This window comes from Nicotiana sylvestris, chromosome 5, assembly GCF_000393655.2.
Source record: "Nicotiana sylvestris chromosome 5, ASM39365v2, whole genome shotgun sequence".
Lineage (NCBI taxonomy): Eukaryota > Viridiplantae > Streptophyta > Magnoliopsida > Solanales > Solanaceae > Nicotiana > Nicotiana sylvestris.
Genome location: NC_091061.1, coordinates 138,173,769 through 138,188,575, shown reverse-complemented (window position 1 = coordinate 138,188,575; position 14,807 = coordinate 138,173,769). Strand labels below are relative to the sequence as shown.

General features: G+C 40.9%; 2 non-coding genes across 2 annotated transcripts; one reads left to right on the top strand and one right to left on the bottom strand.

The window, feature by feature from the left end:
- Positions 1–4,779: 4,779 nt before the first annotated feature.
- On the top strand, positions 4,780–4,853 carry TRNAM-CAU (transfer RNA methionine (anticodon CAU)). The gene has a single exon. It is a non-coding gene; the product is annotated as a tRNA-Met (tRNA).
- A 227-nt stretch (positions 4,854–5,080) lies between these two features.
- TRNAG-GCC (transfer RNA glycine (anticodon GCC)) lies at positions 5,081–5,151 on the bottom strand. Its single transcript has one exon. It is a non-coding gene; the product is annotated as a tRNA-Gly (tRNA).
- Positions 5,152–14,807: the final 9,656 nt, after the last annotated feature.

Below are 14,807 nucleotides of genomic sequence, written 5' to 3'. Positions count from 1 at the left end.
TCGAGCCTTCATATATGAGATAACCCTGCTGGTAGAATGACCAGGAGTCCCTCTCTACTCCAAACGAGGCAACCCCGGTAATGCTAAGGTCACAGTCTTGGCATGACAGTCCAAGATAGCATGGTAAGGTGATAACTAGCCCATCCCCAATATGACGTCAAAATCAACCATGTCGAGAAGTAGGAGATCTACCTAGGTCTCAAGACCCCCAATAACAACCATGCAAGCACGATAAACACGATCTACCACAATAGAATCACTCGCCGGTGTAGACATATATACAGGAGCACTCAAAGAATCACGAGGCACAACTAGATAAGGGGCAAAATAAGATGATACATAAGAATATGTGGACCCTAGATCAAATAGAACTGAGGCATCTCTACTGCACACTAAAACCTTACCTGTGATAACTGCATCGGAGGCCTCAACCTCAAGCCTGTCTAGCATAGCATAATATCGGGGATGGGCCCCACTACTCTGAACTGCATCCTTAGGATGGCCTCCTCCTGGCTGGCCTCCACCTCTAGCTGCCTAACCTCCACCTCTAGCGGCCTGGCCTCCACCTCTAACACCTCTACCCCTACCTCTAGCTGGCTGAGCGGGTGGTGGAACGCTCGGTGCTAGAACCATAGCACGAGAACCCTAGTGCTAAGAACTGCTTGAGGCTCAAGGGCCAAACCTAGCAATGTGCCTCGTATCACCACAAGTATAGCAAGACTTGGGCTGCTGAGACTGCTGACCCTAAAATTGATCCTGACGACCTAGATAACCACCCTAAAAACTCTAGAGTGGAGGTGCACTGATAGGACTGGTGGTGCACTGTAGGCAGCTAATCAGAATACTACATATGAGAACCACGACCACCTGGAGCACCGTGAGAAGCCTGAAGTGCTTACTGAAAGGGCTTAGGAGGATGGCCCCTACCAAAAGAATCCCTGCCTCCAAACGAGGCACCACTGAATCTGCCTGAATGATGAGGCCTCTTATCGGACCCCTAACCGCTCCCCTGAGCCAAAACCATCTCAACTCTCCTGGCCACATTGGCCGCATCCTGAAAAGAAATCTCGCTACCTGTCTCCTTTACCATCTACAGTCTAATAGGCTGAGCGAGTCCCTCAATAAACCTCCTCCTCCTCTCTCTCTCTCTCTCTCTCTCTCTCTCGGTGGGGAGTATCAGAAGAACATGATAAGCCAAATCAATAAACCTCGTCTCGTACTGGGTGACAGTCATAGAACCCTGCTGGAGATGCTCGAACCGCCTGCGGTACTCCTCTCTCTGAGTGACGGGAAGAAACTTCTCAAGAAATAGCTGTGAGAACTAGTTCCAATTGAGAGCTAGTGATCCAACTGGTCTGGCCAAACAATAATCTCTCTATCCTTTCTTGGCGGAACCTGACAGACGGAAAGCAGCAAAGTCGACCCCATTGGTCTCCACTATCCCCATATTTCGAAGAACCTCATGACAACTGTCTAAGTAATCCTGGGGTTCCTCTGAAGATGTACCACCATAAGTAGTAGTGAACAACTTGATGAACCCGTCCAACCTCTACAAAGCATCGGCATACATAACTGCTCCATCACCGGTCTAAGTTACTACACCCGGCTAAACTGCTCTAACTGGCTGAGCTGCTGGAGTCTAAAACTGGGGAGACATCTGCTCCGGAGTGCGGGTAGCGGGAGTCTGTACTCCTCCCCCAGCCTGAGAGACAACTGGTGCTACAAGAAGCAAGCCTGCCTGAGTGACACTCTCCATAAGGCCCACTAGACGGACCAGAGCATCCTAAAGTACTGGGGTAGCAATGAACCCCTCTAGGACCTGAGCTGGGCCTATCGGGATTATCTGGGCCGGAACCTCATAATCAAACTCAACCTGAGACTCCGCCGCTGGTGCTGCTTCTTTGGGCTGAGCTATGCCCCTGCCTCGGCCCCTAGCACGACCTCGGCCTCTGCCCCTCGTAGGTGCTGCTAGGGGCTCAGGCTGCTGATCGGTAGATGAAGAAGCACATGTTATCTCCATCTGCGAAAGAACATAGTAGAAATTCAATTAGTATTGAGAAACCAAATCGCACGACCGAGAAGAATAAAAGTGAAACTGTTCCTAACTCTGTAGCCTTTGGGGGATAAATACAGACATCTCCATACCGATCCCTCAGACTCTACTAAGCTTGTCCGTGAATTGTGAGACCTAAGTAACCTAGAGCTCTGATACCAACTTGTCACGACCCGGACTTCTCACCCCCGGAGTCGTGATGGCACCTACTAATGAAAGCTAGGCAAGCCACTTATCTTACTCTTTTCATTTTTTAATCCATTAACAATTATAATTTAACATTTATAAACATTAGAAATTAATAGAGCAGAAGAATGAAAATTTAACAATTTAACTAACATCAATACGTCCATAACATATACTACCTAGAACTGGTGTCACCATCTCACAGAATGTCTAAGAAAACTACAAATAAAGTCTGAACAAGAAAGTACATGTCTGTCTCTGAAATAGTAAAAAACAGATGAAAACTAGATAGGGAGGGGATGCCAAGGCCTACAGACGCCTGTAGGACTATCTCGGGTTTCCTAGTGGACTGAAGGTAGAAACCCCTAGCTAAGGTCCGTATGCTCCAGTACCGGGATCTGCACAAAAGAGAGCAGAGTGTAGTATCAGCACAACCGACCCCATGTGCTGGTAAGTGTCGAGCCTAACCTCGGTGAAGTAGTAACGAGGCTAGGACACAACAACCAATAACCTGCAGCTAAACGATATCTAACAGGAAAACAGTAATAAAAGTGATTCAGAGGTAACGGGGAAAGGGTAACATGCTATGGGGGAAAATACCAACATAATAAATCACAGTAATAGTGGAATAAGACAATTAAGGTACTCAAACCAAAGCAGCAAGAAATCAAAATAAATAGGAAATGAGTGCACAACATCACCCTTCGTGCTTTTACTCTCATTCCTCACTAATGCAATCAAGTAGTGAAAATGTGCACGACATCACCCTTTGTGCTTTATCTCTCTTCCTCACCATATAATATTAGAAATGTGCACGGTATCACCCATCATTCTTTATCTCTCTTCCTCACCATATGCATCAATATTAATAAACATGTACACGACATCACCCTTCGTGCTTTATGACTCTTTCCTCACCAAATGCATGGATATGAATGTGCACGACATCACCCTTCGTGCTTTATCACTCTTTCCTCACCCAAATAATAGCAACAACAATATCCCGGAAAGGGAATCAACAATAAGCATAAATAAATCCCGGCAAGGGAATCAACAATAAGCATAAATACATCCCGGCAAGGGAATCAACAATAAGAATTAAATACGTCCCGGCAAGGGAATCAACTATAACCAAACTTGCACAATTAATCAACCTCACAATTGAACCTCAACTAGAGCCAATGCTAAATAATAACCAAATACCAAGAAAACAATCATAAATCTTGCTCAACATGGATAATCAACAATTTAGGCAACTTTAGTACTTATTAAGAGATACAACATTTACAATTTAAGACTCACGGGCATGCTTGACACCGATGTATAGATACTCGTTACCACACTTGTACATCGTATACTACACTAACACATAGCAAATAAGGCACAATACCTATTCCCTCAAGCTAAGGTTAGACCAAACACTTACCTCAATGCCACGAACGCAATTCAAGCCTCAACTATCACTTTACCTCTTGTTTCCACCACCAATTCACTTGTATCTAGACACAATTTGCTTAACGATATTAATAAATGCTAAATGAATCAATGCTAATGCATGAAAATCGATTTTATAAAGATTTTCCCAAAAAGTGAAAAATCAACCCCGGGCCCACATGGTCAAAATCCGAGGTTCGAACCAAAACCCGATTACCCATTCACCCAAATATATAATTTGTTTTGAAATCAGACCTCAAATCGAGGTTCAAATCCCCAAAAATTGAAAATCCTAAGTTCTACCCAAAACACCCAGTTTCCCCCATGAAAACCCTTGATTTTGAGTTGAAATCATGTGAAAAGATGTTATAGATTAAAGAAAATGAGTTAGAAATGACTTACAATCGATTTGGAGAAGAACGTTTCTTTAGAAAATCTCTCAAGAGAGTTTAGGTTTTGAGAAAGTTTGAAAAATAAAGAATTTTCGGCTAAGTTATAATTTGCATAGGCGCAGATATCACATTTGCGATGGGATGTTCGCAAATGGGAACTCGTAATTGTGGCCAAAGCTTTGCAATTGCGAAGGATGGACTATCTCTGCTTTCTTCACAAATGCAAACAATATTCGCAATGGCGGTGCCTGTCAAGGTCGCATTTGCGACATAAGCTTCGCAAATGCGAAGGTTCCCTACCCAGCCCAGTCTTCACAAAATCACTAGCAAATGCTAGGGCTATTTCACTAGCAGTATCCAAAATACCTATACGAACTCAATTCATTATTTCGTAATGTAATAGAAAAAAATGCAGAAAGGGCTCTTAGACTTGTTCCTTCATCGACGTTGTTTTTTGACCGGAAGGCCGAGAGCTAACTATCGAGACTTTGGACTATCCGGACACATACTTCGTGAAATGGTTCATGCATGTTTGTTGCCAGGAGCAACAAGATCAAGTTGGTAAGGATTAACGCTTCATTTCTATTTCTATGGTCGATGATCATAGAAGCCCCTTTACCATTCTGTATAAATGGGCTATTCTATTTGTACAGATAGGGTGGAGGGGCGCATTTAATCCTTGTTTATCTATTAGTTTTCAGTTCTTATCTTCGGCGCGGGGTAGAGCAGTTTGGTAGCTCGCAAGGCTCATAACCTTGAGGTCACGGGTTCAAATCCTGTCTCCGCAACATCTTGTTTTGCCAAACTATTTTAGGGTTGACTCTGTTAACTAGTAATTAATTCCCGCCTTTCGCTTTTTGGGGGTGGAAGGAAAAAGAAAACGTAGGGGAGGGATAGAATCACTACACTATCACGGCCAACTATACCAAATCCTTAATTTAAGGATATATTTAATGCTATTTATGAAATTAAATAATAAATAAATAGTAATAAAATTACTTTATCTTGGATCTTGGGCGGATAGCGGGAATCGAACCCGCATCTTCTCCTTGGCAAAGAGAAATTTTACCATTCGACCATATCCGCATTTTTTTGTTCTTGATACACAATATGTACCCACATATATGATATATAACCGGATCTTTTTTGTGCAGTGCCGGGACACATATTCTCTTCGGAACGATTCCAATTATTTTTTTAATTGTATTCTTTTTATTCAAGAAGTTTGACCCCCCTCTAATTTTTTTGTTTTCTTTATTTGATTTGCGTTTTCTTTGGGGACTTAGATTCCAATTTAATGTGTCTCACAACCGAGAAAAATTAGGGGGGTCATTTTGGTTTTGGGTCTGCGACGAATAGGTTCAAGAGATGAGAGAATTAAGGATACCCACCAGAAAGACTAATCCAATCCATAAGGATGTACCAGAAAATACAACATTTTTGTTACTTGACCAGCCATCAGGAGAAGCAAATACAACGGGTACGCTAATCAATAAGATTAATGAAGTAGCAATTAATGCAAAAACAGCCAATTGGAAAGCAAGAGTCATGCTTTTAATCCTCCAAGCTACCAACAAATGAACTATATACCATTTGATCCCTCTATCAGCCAAAAAATATTAATTGTGATAAAATATGTCATCGAGGGATTTTACTTTATCATGAATCCATTGATTCTATATGACTTATTACTACTCCCCCTTTCGCACTTTATTCGTACATGGAGTGGGGGGAAATGGAATTTTATTTTTTATTTCACAAATGGGCATGCTAGATCATATATCTATATACGGATAGATAGATCGACCGGTGGATTCGCACCTGAGATCTTTTTACAGATAGTACAGATAGTGGGGGTATCCACCCCTATGGCCATGTTCTATTCGGAGGAATAAAATAAAAATAGTCTTTCGGAGAGATGGCTGAGCGGTTGATAGCCCCGGTCTTGAAAACCGGTATAGTTTTAACAAAGAACTATCGAGGGTTCGAATCCCTCTCTCTCCTTTTTTGCTAATTGAATAGATTTTTTTCTTTAGTGGTTTTGCCCAACCTGCTATCCGAAAGAAAAGGGAATGGCTCGGCTATCCCACCTAGCCAAGCCAGAAAAATAAATTAGATAAAATGAATTGAAAAAAAAAAAGAAAAAAGGAATACAAAAAAGGAATACTTAGGCTGATTCCAAGATGTATGATTGAATCAAAGTGATTTTTACTTCATTCAAGCATTGGATCTCCTGTCTCATCTCAATTAAGAGGGGTCATGGAAAGAACAGGTTCAAAGTCACGATCAATTCCTTTTTCAAATCCTGCTGCAGCTGCACGAGCCCTTCCCGCGTGCCACAAATGACCTACGAAGAAGAAGAATCCTAGAACAAAATGAGAGGTAGCTAACCAACTTCTAGGAGAGACATAATTGACTGCATTGATCTCGGTAGCTACACCACCCACGGAATTTAAAGAACCTAAAGGAGCATGAGTCATATATTCTGCGGAACGCCGTTCCTGCCAAGGTTGTATGTCTTTTTTCAACCAATTTCATCTAGTTCCTTGACTGTAAGCTTCTGATTGAACTCCAATAGTGTCCAGGCTGGTTTAGATGCACTCAACCCCAAATCTGTGGTGATCTCTAATACATATTTCCTATGATTCATCAAAATTCTTTGGTTGATCTGCTGAATTCATATCCCAAAATATTTTTAACTCTCCAAGATCCTTCATTACGAAGGCCTTCTGCAACTCAAGCTTGGTTGCCTCTATCAATGACAAACTATTCCCAGTAATCAACATATCATCTACATAAACTAAAATTATGATTATATCTTTTCCTTATTTCTTCGTGAATAAAGAGTAGTCTAAATTGCTTTGCTTAAAACCTTGATTCACTGAGGCTTTAGTCAAGTTTACATTCCATTGTTTGCTTGCTTGTTTTAACCCATAAAAGAATTTAACAAGCCTTCAAAGTTCAAACTATGCCATGATCCCCCTGGCTTGCAAAACCCTCTGGCAGTAGCATATAGACCTTATCATGGAGATCCCCACGAAGGAAGGCATTATATACATCCATATGATATATGTGCCAACCCTTAGATGCAACAATAGATACTATCGATCGAACAGTTGCAATCTTTACTACAAGTGAGAATGTCTCATGGTAGTCAATACCCTCCACCTAATTGTATCCTTTATCCACGAACTTGCTTTAAACCTCTTTATCTCACGATTTGCCATGTACTTTACCTTGAACATCTATTTGCATCCAATGACCACCTTACCTTTTGGTAACTTGACTAACTCCCAGGTGTTGTTGCTTTCTAAAGCTTCTATATCTTCCTTCATGGTCTCAACCCATCTAGGGTCTTAAGAAGCCTCTTGGTAACTTTATGGTTCCACTATTGAGGTGAAAACTGCCAAGCACTCTCTACCGTGAAGATTCAGCTTGTCATAGCTTAGAGAATTGTGAATGGAGTGTGGCAAATTAGAACTGTTGTGAGCTGAAGCAGTGATGTAGTCTGACATCCAAACAGGATTCTGGCTATCTCTTCAACTACATACTGTTGGATATTCTGTTTTGCATCTAGGAAAATGACTTTATCCTATCTTGCATCACGAGGATCATATGTTCTACTGATTGGAATCATTGATGGGAACATCATTCACTTCTTCAGTGTGCATGAGCAAAGGTCCCCTTTTTGTAGTCATGTGCTTGAAGGGAAACATAGCTTCCCTAAAAATAACATCTCTGCTTGTAAAGAAAACATGTTTAGCCAAATCATACAAAATATAACCTTTAGTCACCGCAGAATATCCCGTTATTATGGCAAAGATAGTTCTGTGATCAAATTTATCATGATTGTTCAACTTCTTCGCAAAATACCAACATCCTATGACTTTAAGGCGGTGTAAGCTTGGTTTATGTTTGCGGAAAAATCATACGGAGACTTTCCATTTAGTGCTCCTATTTATCAAATATACAATAGCTAGAACACAATATCCTTAAAATTTCAGAGGTATAGCTGTCTGGAATCTAATGGCCCTTGTAATTTCTAGGATATGTCTACATTTTTTTCAGCAACGCCATTTTGCTGAGAGGTATACACAAGTTTTCTAGTGAATAATCGCAATAGACTGAAACAAAGAACTATTCTGAGTTAATAAACTCTCCACTATTATCTGATCTAATCCACTTTACAGTTTTCCCAAAATGATTCTCCACCATGACAAAAAAAGTTAAGTATCACAATCATATCACTCTTAAGCTTTAACAAATATATCCAGCATATTCTGGAATGGTCATTCGCAATTGTTAAAAAAGTTTATTTCTATCAAATGTAGGTTGGTAGGGGCCCAATACATCAATAATGCAGAATAAAAAATCTCAGTAGATCTACAATCACTTTGTTGGAAAAGTAGTCATGTGTATCTTGCTAGAGGACATACTGAACAATTCTTTATTGCTAATCTACAATCTTCATGAGATAGTTTTTATCACGACCCAAAATCTACTAAGGGTCATGATAACGCCGGACATCACTATCAGGCAAGCCAACCATAAATACTTAATTAAATTCTCGTTTAAATAATTGTGAAAACTATGATTTTCCTTCAATTTGGCTAGTAAAAGATAATCTTTACAAAATAAATAAATATTTAGAAGTTAATACAGAATACCCCATAATCATCCCAGAACCCTGTGTCAAAGTGCATGAGCAATTTCTAGGAAATAATGTAATACAACGTCTGTCCGGAATATAAATTGGACAGAAAAGAAAATACAGTATAATATTCTGAAGGAGACTCTGCTGGCTGCGAGTCGTCTCGAGAGGTGCAGCTCACCTAAGTCTCCGTATCAACCATGCCGTTATGCCCAACTAGGACACTAGACATACATGTGCCCGTGCAACAAAAATGCACAACAAGTGTAGTATGAATACAAAAACAACGTGTACCCAGTAAGTATCTCTAACCTCGAAGAAGTAGAGACGAGAGGTCGACTTTGACAGTTACTAGTGGTCCAATAATAATATATTAATGGTGCGAATAATAATGGATTTATTAAAAATGATAGTAAACTCAAGTAAGTCAAGAAACAAGTAAACAATCCTTTTTATATTTAGAAGTCTCCAAATTCATAATCCATTATTTGTTAATTTATCTCAAACCATGGAGGCGATATCAATTTGTAAATTTCAAGCAAGTCATGCCGATGTCATACGACCCGATCCAACAAAAATTTAAACTGTGCACTGCCAGAGGGTAGAATGACGCGAGCCATAGATGCATCTATTACCCCGCTCGCGAATCATACGTGCAACGCGGTCAAATATAAATAATAGAGTTACCCCGCTCGCGAATCATGCGTGCGACGCAGGTACTCATAGATACACACATTCAAACAGTCAATTAAGAATTTATCAAGAAATATTTTTCCAAAGAAAAGTCAATTCTCTTTTAACGATTTACGAAAATGAGGTTTATCCCTTTTTAGAAATTCTTTTACTAATTCAATATGACATAGGCAATTTCAGTTGTCAATAAGATTACAAATATTCCAGGTATAGCATGCTTTTGGGTCCTAGACTACCTGGACTTAAACATAATAGTAGCTACGAAAGGACTCTCGTCACCTCGTGCGTACGTAACCCCCACAATAGGAGCACATAACCAATTATTTCACATATGGGTACAATTCCCTCTAACAAGATTTGAAAGGAGACTTACCTCGCTCCGAAGTCCAATAATCGGCTTCCAAGCCCCTTCCGACGACTCAAATCGATGCCCCAACGTTCCAAAATTATCCAAATAACGGGCAACCAAATGAAAATACACCCTAATACTCATAATAATTCAATTTATATAAAATCCCAACTCCGCTCGAAAAGTTGACAAAATTGCCCTCGGGCCCACGTGCCGGGATTCCAAAAACTTTCAAAGATAAAGTTTACCTCCAACCTCACGAACTCAAATATATAATTTATTCTTAATTTCATGCCCAAAATCATGGTCAAAATCCAAGAATACCAATTTTCTAGGTTTTCCCTCAAACCCCAAGTTTTCCATAATTTTTCATGCTCAAATCCATATACAATCATGAATTTAACTCAAAATTAGCATAAACTACTTACCTCATGTTTGGTGGTGAAAATGGCACCTCAAAGTTGCTCCAAAATCGGCCCCAATGGAAGAAATGAGGTTGAAATAAACCCAACTGCTGATTTAAAAGAACCTCACTGCCTCCAGCATTTCCGCACCTGCGGTCACTTGACCGCTTCTACGGTTCCGCAGGTGCGACCCACAATCCGCTTCTGCGGTCCTCTTCTAGGACCTCAACTTTCGCATCTGTGCCCTTCATTCTGCAGGTGCAATCCCGCTTCTGCGGCAAGATGACCGCATCTGTTGTCCAGCCTAGCCCAGCCACTCTCGTTTCTGCGGCCCGTACCTGCGGCCAAGACCTCGCATGTGCAGTTACACCAGATGACACCAGGCTTCAGCTTTTCCTCCCAACTCCAATTCGATTCGCTAACCGCCTAGAATCCACTTGAGGCCCCCGGGACCCCGACTAATCATACCAACCAGTCCCAAACCGTAATGCAGACCTGCTCGAGGCCTCAAATCACATAAAACAATGCCAAAAGCATGAATCACACCCCAATTAGAGCTTTGTGAACTTTAGAACTTCAAACTTCTACATTCGATGCTAAAACCTATCAAATCACGTCTGATTGATCTCAAATTTTGCACACAAGTCACATTCGACATTACGGACCTACTCCAACTTCCGAAATTGGATTCCGGACCCGATATCAAAAAGTCCACTTCTGGTCATACTCCTCAAAAACCTTCAAATTTCTATCTTTAGCCAAATGACTCCAAAATGACCCACAAACCTCCGAATTCACTTCCGATCACGCTTCCAACACCAGAATTACCATACGGAGCTATTCCCAGACTCGGAATCCCAAACGGACATTGATAACACTGAAATGCACTTCAACCCAAACTTATAAAATTCTTCCAAAAATGCTAACTTCTACAATAGGTGCCGAAATGTTCCCAGGTCTTCCAAAACACGATCCGAACATACGCTCAAGTCTGAAATTATTATATGAACCTGCTAGAACCTTCGAATCCCGATTTTGAGGTCGTTTACTCAAAAATCCAATCTTAGTCAATTCTTTCAACTTAAAGATTCTGAAATAAGAATTCTCTTTCCAAATCAACTCTGAACTTCCCGAAATTCAATTCCGACCATGTGTACAAGTCATAATACCTGAAGTGAAGCTGCTCATGGCCTCAAACTGCTGAATGATGTGCTAGAGCTCAAAATGACCGGCCGAGTCGTTACATTCTCTCCTACTTAAACATACGTTCGTCCTCGAACGTGCTAAAAACTGCGTTGGAGTTGTCCGAAATCATTGTTTAACACGTTGTGCACCTACCCGTGCTACTACAACCCAGTTGAGCACATTAGCTCGATCAATTCTAAAGATATTCCCTTTTGTTCAAGCAAATAAGCTTAGAGCCCAATTCCAACATCCAGAATTCTCTGCCAGGCCTGTTTCCAACATATGATCACCGTATTAATCACCACACAATGTACCAGAACATGACTATATACCTTTGCTGAATCCACACCTTGCACCACTTTATTCACAGGACCACAATAACATTCTCTGATCATAATAGTAGAAATTCCACGAATCTGATGCTCTCAACGCACTCCATGACATACATAGGTCTTGCTCTAAATCTTAAAATACTGCCACGATAGAAGAGACGTGTGGAAATTCATTACCAACTGCAGAATCAATAAATCATTGGGTCTATACTCCTGACAAGAACCATCACCTCATTCTGAACCAAATAATGGTCTTTGCTCCTTAATATACTTCATATAATCAGATTGCACTGATCCTAAATCCAATGATCTCATCTCACCCAGTACGAACTGCTCAGGTAATAAGCCACCCCTGACATGATCAAAAGTCTCATATAATGCCACAATGTGCCAATAGGCTACCAACTCGAACGTAATACAAAAGGAAAACGAACTCTGGAAGGGACTACTCAACTCACACACTAATATGAGCTTTCCTTAGAAAATGGGAAACAAGACATACAAAAATAGAATATAGAAAGCTGTATTCAACATCACACTACTACGGCGTGCAACCCGATCCAAATATCATACCCGTGGCGGCGTGCCACCCGATCCACACATAAAATTCACATAAGGAGATACGCATCGAGCTAAATTACTTATTACAACAAAATACCGAATATAAATCATAAGCACGCTAAGTGCATAATACCAAGCCTAGAGAGACATATAGCGCCATAAGCTACAAAACTCAAGCACAACTGAGGTGATATATATGATCTGAATCTCAAGAGCCATCCTGCTCATATGACACCATCGCTACACGAAACCTCAGCGCATAAGAAATTTATCAAGTCATTTCACAACTCACATGGCACAATGTAATATTACATGAAATAGCCGACGACGAAACAACATCCCACTTTCGAATACTCCTCCATAAGGAACGCTATGCTGAAATGAACACATCTAGCCTGATGTAGAGCCCACATTCATATTTAAATCTATCCAACGACTTCAAGCCAATTCTGATTGCACCGCACTAGGCTAATAACCCTTCATGGGTCCATAATAACCCCCTTTTTCTTATAACACACAAGAACAACCATCATAATAGGAGCAAACCTCTAGAGTCTATAACCTAATAAACCGAGTGACCTCCAGGCATAAATTCTCAAATTAGTGATATTATCACAATCTTCACACTTGGTTTAAATCTTCAATCAATCAAGTGACTACATGTCACACTTATACGATCTTCTCGTGAAGTACGCCCCACGACCTTCCGCACTAGATAACAAGTCTACACATCCATACTACCAGTCATACTAATGCTGTAAAGCAAATCAAGAATCCATAACTAGGATGCAAAGCCCCTTACAAAAACATCGATTTCAGGTGGACAATACCAGCTTACCCTAAACATTCAAATCCCTTCCCTGCTAATCCGAGATCGGGACATCTTTGCTAACACCGACCCGCAACCTTAATCCCCACTTTCAAATTTCATACTGCTCACTACACTTAACATGTCAATATGTGATAGTACAAGAATTTCATCATAAATCCTGAACCACTGATAGGGAGAACACTTCATCACATCGAAACTTATTACTTAACTCATTCCAAGAGAACCATAGCAACACGTGAGTGGATTCTCATAACCGTGGAACATGCAAATCCTCCAAGTAGTGGTCTAGACCACCATAACCCTTCTGGGATTCGCCTACACATAACAGACCATAATATTTTAATACTCCCAATAACACCGATTACGGTGGCCATCAAGCCTGGCACGCACCGTCACGAATCACATACATAACTTACTCACACTGAAGGAACTGATCACTGCCATCACTATGCTGATTCAAGCATGGCTAACCAATCTAACGTCTTCTAATTCATCCTTAATTTGCCTTAGAGAGAATAATAGCTCCATTCCTCACATCACCAACCTAAATTCACACTCATCTTGAGTGACCCCATTCCGTGAGACCACATTGTCTCCAAACCCATGAACCGTTTCATACCCTTATTGCATGCACATTCGCATCTTCAATTGATACACCTATTCTGAAAATCCCTCTACGAATCTGAAGTCATTTTCTCTCATTCATCCAAATGCTACCCTGCAAGCCGAAAATATCATAGAACATTCTGAGCCTCTTATCACAATCCGTCGCAAAAGCTTGATTCTTGACCATACTGTAGGCTTGAAATCCTTAGGCACCGTATTTTAACCTTTGAATTCACTAGGACCTTTGTTGAGAGTCACCCACTCTGGCTTGGTCCCGAATATAATTAACTCCAAGGCTCCGCTGGCACATGAATGCCCATCTCAATGAAGCACCCAACTGAATCACGTCCTTTGTAAATCACCTCTAGACGAGGCATAAATCCTGAATCTTCCTAAAGCCTGAACATGAGTCGATGAGGCCAACCATAGCACACCTTTATCGAATCCTTTGCCCAAATTATCACTTATGTTCTTTTCCCTTATATGTAGTAACTCACCAATACGACGATAACCCAAAACCTCACAAGTAGATAACATGCAACCTAATCGTCGGCGGTGGGACTCTCCCACTTAGCTTGGAGCTACCATTACATAACTTCAAAACCCACCAAGATTCTTTCTTCATCGTTGAACCTTCTTGCACAACTAACTCGCCAAAAATTTACTCTGGTTAACCTTTCATGAACAAGCTACATTACCAACCACATCTACATATCTGACCTCCTTTTAGATAACTAATTGAATACTTTGTAAAAGCTTCGCCAACCACACGGTCACTGACCTGCTCACAGGAGATAACCCATCTGAGCCCGTGCTCATCCACCAACTGCACAAGTCTATTCATTCCTCATGGACATCAACCAAACGTGCGACAAATATCTCCCTATCCAAAGTCATGTCGTATCCTTCTTCATATCAAGCAACTCATTTTTGTCATATCCAATCTCCCGCCGTATGCTAGCCAATATTTCAAATTAAGCTCTTATACCCAATCACCGTCCACTAAAATTCCCAAATTACTCCAAACTTTCCTCGAGGGTGCAGTTATCCTTCCACTGAATCCACGTGCTGCTCTGTCACTCTCCCACTTTGGTCAAATTTACTCCTTTAAGCAATTACTCGACTTTCA